The sequence below is a fragment of the Pinus tabuliformis genome, chromosome 5_2 (assembly GCF_031772625.1).
Source record: "Pinus tabuliformis cultivar Carrire ecotype Pingquan chromosome 5_2, CPIR1, whole genome shotgun sequence".
Taxonomy (NCBI): Eukaryota; Viridiplantae; Streptophyta; class Pinopsida; order Pinales; family Pinaceae; genus Pinus; species Pinus tabuliformis.
Genome location: NC_142306.1, coordinates 120,621,143 through 120,627,976, shown reverse-complemented (window position 1 = coordinate 120,627,976; position 6,834 = coordinate 120,621,143).

Below are 6,834 nucleotides of genomic sequence, written 5' to 3'. Positions count from 1 at the left end.
GCAAAAGTGGGCTTGTTGGAAAGGTCTGGATGTCTACTTTCCAACCCAAGTGGAATTTCGGAATTTGGTGGTCATTTGCCCCTCCAAAATTGCAATCTCCCAAGACTGCTTCCTGTGTGTCAAAAATGTGGCAGAAAGTCATTTTTTGCTTGTTTTTTGACTTTCTGGAGGCCCAAAACTTGGTGAAATTTCTTGGTAATGGCTGAGCAAGTGTAACTTTCCATGACAAATCCAGAAATGCTGAGTTTTTCCAAAATGGAGTTGCCAAACGAAAGAGAAAACCTGTGTTTGGCACAAAAAATTCACAATTGACAAACTTTTCTCCAAATTTCTTGAAATTTGGGCTGGGAGTCCCCAATAAAGTACCATGCTCAGTCAAAGAGGCTTTGGCCAAAATTTGGAGTGGATCAGGCCTTTTCCGTCGTTTTAGTGCCTTGGCCAACCTCCTTGGATCTAGCGATTGTAATTTTGACATTTCTCTAAAACCATGACACCTGTGCAAAAAGTGAAGGAGGTTTTTCTTCTTTGGCATGTTATGGACAAAAACATCTCTCAGTTTTCCAAAATTCATCTTTTATTGCTCTGGAACATCATTTGAGTGTGACTTGTCCCGATGTGTGAAACAAGGAATTTTGTCGAAATGGAGCGAAATGAAGGGGATAGGGGGCTTCTAAATTCTTGGGGAAATTTTTGGGAGTGGGGAGGGATGTTAGGAAGTAGGGGAAAGTGGAATCTCAGAGATTGAGCGAGGGGAAGGGGTCCAAAAGGGAAAAACACAGGCCAAACCTAGAAAATTGCCAGGTTGTAGCTAGAAACTAGGGTTTGTGCAAAAATGAGGAATTTGGGGGATCTCAGTGATGGGAAGCATTTGATAAGGTACATGAAGGATAGGGGAAGGTGTATGAACATCTGGATATAAGTTTTGCCGATGATTTGACCGTCCAAGAGAAATTAGCTTTCAAAACCCTAAGAGAGGGAAATGACCCTGCCTAGGCGCAACTAAAGCATGAACAAGGTGTAAAATGACTCATTAGACACTGACATGATAATGAAAACCCTATGAATGATGATAGACTCAACTGAATAATGACATGGACCGACATTTTGACAACTTTAGAAGGAGTTAAAGCAAACCCTAGACCTAATGCCTAGTGACCAAATTTTGCTTGAAAACTCTTTGAAATGACAAAATTTGACTTGGAAACTCTGAGACCACTTTGTAAGAGCATATTTGATCACTGGAGGAAGACTGGAAAGACTGACACTAACACGATCCAATGTGAGAAAGTTACATAGTGTCTACTTTTTCCGATAAAGGGGTGTTTGCATGGGTTTGCCTTGGTATCGCATTCATACCGTCGTATTGAATGATCCTGGACGGTTAATTTCTGTACATATAATGCATACAACTCTAGTTGTTGGTTGGGTTGGTTCAATGACTCTGTACGAATTAGCAGTTTTTGATCCATTCGATCCTATTCTTGATCCAATGTGGAGACAAGGTATGTTCGTTATACCTTTTATGACTCGTTTGGGAATAAAGGATTCATGGAGTGGATGGAACATCACCGGAGAAACTGTAATTAATCTTGGTATTTAGAGTTATGAAGGTGTGGCCGGGGCACATATCATGTTTTCTGGCCTGTGATTTTTGGCAGCTATCTGGCATTGGGTATATTGGGATCTAGACATATTCTGTGATGAACGTACGGGAAAACATTGTTCAGATTTGCCAAAAGTATTTGGAATTCATTTATTCCTCTCAGGAGTAGCTTGTTTCGGATTTGGAGCATTTCATGTAACGGGTTTGTATGGTCCTGGGATATGGGTGTCTGATCCTTATGGACTAACTGGAAAAATACAACTAGTGGATCCAGCATGGGGAGCTGAAGGTTTTGATCCTTTTGTTCCAGGAGGAATAGCTTCTCATCATATAGCAGCGGGTATTTTGGGTATATTAGCAGGTCTATTCCATCTCAGTGTTCGTCCTCCCCAACGTTTATACGTAGGATTACCCATGGGGAATATTGAAACGGTCCTATCCAGCAGTATTGCTGCTGTGTTTTTTGCAGCTTTCATTGTTGCTGGGACCATGTGGTATGGCTCCGTAACTACTCTGGTCGAATTATTCGGTCCCACTCGTTACCAGTGGGATCAGGGATACTTCCAACAAGAAATAGATCGACGGGTTCGTGCCGGTCTGGCCGAAAATTTAAGCCTATCAGAAGCTTGATCCAAAATGCTCGAGAAACTCGCTTTTTATGATTACATTGGTAATAATCCAGCTAAGGGGGGGTTATTTAGAGCAGGTGCAATGGACAATGGAGATGGAATAGCTGTTGGTTGGTTAGGACACCCTATCTTCAAAGATAAGGAGGGAAATGAGCTTTTTGTACGTCGCATGCCTACCTTTTTCGAAACATTTCCAGTAGTTATGGTGGACAAAGAAGGAATTGTGAAAGTCGATGTTCCTTTTAGGAGGGCAGAATCAAAGTATAGTGTTGAACAAGTAGGTGTAACTATTGAGTTCTATGGTGGTGGACTTGACAGGGTTAGTTTTGGTGATCCTGCTATAGTTAAAAAATATGCTAGACATGCTCAATTAGGTGAAATTTTTGAATTAGATCGTGCTACTCTAAAATCTGATGGTGTTTTTCGTAGTAGTCCAAGGGGTTGGTTTACTTTTGGACATGCTACATTTGCTCTCCTTTTCTTGTCAGGACACATTTGGCATGGTGCTAGGACCTTATTTAGAGATGTTTTTGCTGGTATCGACTCGGATCTGGATGCTCGAGTATAATTTGGAGCATTCCAAAAACTAGGAGATCCAACTACTAAAAGACAAGTGGTATGATATTGCTCTTATCTCTTCTCTAATAAATATTAGTACGAAAGCTATCTCCATAATTGTAAATTATGATCAAATCAAATCTATGGAAGCATTGGTTTATACATTCCTGTTGGTATCAACCCTAGGGATAATCTTTTTCACTATTTTCTTCCGAGAACCACCCAAACTTCCAACTAAAGGGGGAAAATAATTTTGCTTCTCCAAATCATCATTCTTTCTCTCCCATCAAAGAAAGAATGACCTTCCCTATAGGGAAGGTCATTCTTTCAATTAGTCCTCGTGATCCTCAAAAGGATCCCTAAGTTGTTTAGAGGGTTGCCCAAAGGCGGTGTATAGGGCATAACCAGTAAAGCTTACAAGTAAACAAGATATGGAGATGGTGACTAAGGTTGCAGTATTATTAGGCGATCCCAATATCATGGTATGTTTACCATATAATAACAAAGTTAACAGATCTCAACCAATACAATAGTTTCTATGGCTACACAGACCATTGATGATACTTCCAAAACCACGCCAAAAGAAACCCTTGTAGGAACGACCTTAAAACCGCTTAATTCAGAATATGGTAAAGTAGCTCCTGGATGGGGAACTACTCCTCTTATGGGTTTTGCAATGGCTCTATTTGCAGTATTCTTATCTATTATCTTGGAGATTTATAATTCTTCCATTTTATTGGATGGGATTCCGGTTAGTTGGGGCTGAGGAACTCCAAAATTCACCTGGTGAGCTCTTGAAGAAAAAAAAAAGAACTGAGGAATCCAAACCCAGACCAAATAGTGGCTTTGAGGTTTTAGCTTATCTTGTTCCAATAGTTTGATCATGTAATTACTTTTCTCTAAGGATTTTTGGAATATGGGTGTGTGACTTGTTGAAATCGATCCATATTTATAGTACAGAAGACCGATCTGTTATCTTCATCAAGATGGTCCTACCTCATTGGATATTTCATTTCTAGAATATGGAATCTCTAGAGCACGAGGTCTATCATAGATATGTTCCGGAAGATCTGAACTATGGTTTGTACCTATCATTTCCTCGTCACCAGACTTCCAATAAAGAAATTGAAAGAGGTATTTCCTATAATAAATAGAAGGATCTATCCCCTCTCATAATTATGCTGATTATGACCAAAGAATGATATAGTATCTGATTTCTCTTAGTTAGCATATTTCGTCGAATGAGCGAAAATGAAAAGGTTATTACCCAGAGAACCTTTTGGGGATTTGATAAAATCATCGGGGTCTAATTGAAATCTGAGGTTTGGATTGATTCATCTATTGAGATCTCAACAAGATAATTCCTATAAATCGTCTATATTAGTTCTTTTCTAGCGAACTGATATCACACGAATAGGGTAAAAGATCGTTCAAAGCGCCTATAGTGATTTATCATAGGGATGAGCCGACTTGAAATTTTGGCACTTTTTGAAATTTTGGCACTATAGAGTCTTCTAATAGAAATGTTGGATTGTTTCGAATGATCTTCATTTCTCCAGCCGGTCAGGCAACGAACCCTCAAGTATCTCTTTTCCCAAATTTATTTATTCGTGTCCAAAATCATTTGTGTGTTCTTGTTCAAGCCGTATGAAGGGAAATTCTCATGTACAGTTTTCAGAGGGGGAATTTCAGTTTACATATCTCAATAAAGTATACGATCGGTTTGAAGAGCGTCTCGAGATTCAGGCGATTGCGGATGATATCACCAGTAAATATGTTCCTCCTCATGTCAATATATTCTATTGTCTAGGGGGGATCACACTTGTTTTTTAGTACAAGTAGCTACTGGTTTTGCTATGACTTTTTACTATCGTCCGACCGTTACAGAAGCTTTTGCCTCTGTTCAATACCTAATGACCGAAGTTAACTTTGGTTGGTTAATCCGATCAATTCATCTATGGTCGGCAAGTATGATGGTTCTAATGATGATCCTGAACGTATTCCGTGTTTATCTCATAGGTGGATTCAAAAAACCCCGTGAATTAACTTGGGTCACAGGTGTAATTTTGGCTGTGTTGACCGTATCTTTCGGTGTAACTGGTTATTCTTTGCCCTGGGATCAAATTGTTTATTAGGCAGTGAAAATTGTGACTGGTGTGCCTAAGGCTATTCTTGTAATAGGATCTCCTCTGGTAGAATTATTACGCGGAAGTGTTAGTGTGGGTCAATCTACCTTGACTCCTTTTTATAGTTTACACACTTTCATATTACCCCTTCTTACTGTTGTATTTATGCCAATGCACTTTCTAATGATCCGTAAGCAGGGTATTCCAAGTCCTTTATAGAGAGGAAAGATAGATTGAAAATAACTATTCATAAATTATTGCTCCGAATAACGACAGTAATATATCATCGCCAGGAATATTTCTTATTCAAAAATGGAAATATCCATAGAAAATATGGTCCTCGGATTTCTCCTTTCGATTTAGGAGTATTATTCATCCAACACAAACAAATAATTGGAGTAGATTCTCAAACGGAGAAGATGGATTATGGGAGTGTGTGACTTGAACTATTGATTAGGCCATGCAGATAATTCCTATCTACCACATAAATATTTCTGATAAAATGTGTCTCTGTCCCAATTTCCTTATCAGAAATAGGAAGTTTAGCACTTGGGTGGAAAGGCATTGGTCAGTTTGTTCCATTCCAAGAGAATTCTTTCTATGATCGAATCCGAATCAAGAAGGGCTCCATGAGATCCGGACAATGGGACAATATTTTCATATATTCAATAATTAGACTATATGACTTTACTTCTCCTTTTCATAGTGTGAAAATGCATCCATTTCCCTTGCATCCATTTCGATGGGAAAATTATTGGAGTGAAAGAAGGGATCTATGGAAGGAGAGAGGCCGAATCAATAACAAGTCAATACCTTGTATGCTAAAAAACTTTTGAGGTCTATTCGTGGTGATAAACACAAATTACAAGGACTAAGATGGTCCAAAAGGCATATCGATCATGATCAAATTTGTGAGCTTACTTGGGTCATGAGCATTTAACTGGAATAATAAAATGACCAATGATGGATGATCATAGACATTATTAGTTCCTATTTCCAATTCGTCTTCCATCACGGAAAAATAAGTGATATATACTTCCTCCAGTTATTGTTCGAGCCGGATGATAAAAATTGGCATGTCTGGTTCTTTCGGGGGATAGATCCATAAAGATCTACTTATCCCAATAACAAAGAAACCTGACCTAAATGATCCTGTATTAAGGGCTAAATTAGCTAAAGGTATGGGACATAATTATTATGGAGAGCCCGCTTGGCCCAATGATCTTTCATATATTTTTCCAGTAGTAATTTTAGGTACTATTGCATGTACAATAGGTTTAGCGGTTCTAGAACCATCAATGATTGGTGAACCAGCAAATCCATTTGCAACTCCTTTGGAGATATTTCCCGAATGGTATTTTTTCCCTGTATTCCAAATACTTCGTACAGTAACTAAAAAATTATTAGGTGTCCTTTTAATGGGCTCAGTACCCGTGGGATCATTGACGGTGCCTTTTCTAGAGAATGTGAATCAATTTCAGAATCCATTTCGTCGTCCAGTAGCTACAACAGTATCCTTGATCGGTACTGCAGTAGCCCTTTGGTTAGGTATTGGGGCAGCGTTGCCTATTGATGAATATTTAACTTTAGGTCTTTTCCAATTTGATCCAACTATCAAATATAAAAATATTTCAATTTTTTTATTCATATATCTAGGGAGTAGTTGCTTTAAGACAAATTATATCTCCCTAGATATACCCATCTTTTCAGATATTTATTTCGAATATTCCACGAAAGAGAGATATGTCAAAGATTCTAATGACTCTCCAAAAGAACTTGGGGAAAGGAAATGAAGAGATGAAATGAAACCAACCATTTTATGAACCCGAAACTAATTCCTGGGTGGATCAATTGCAAAAAGTTTTTGTAGAACTTCCAATACCTGTTCGACAGATTCCTTCCCGAAGTGTTCAATTCT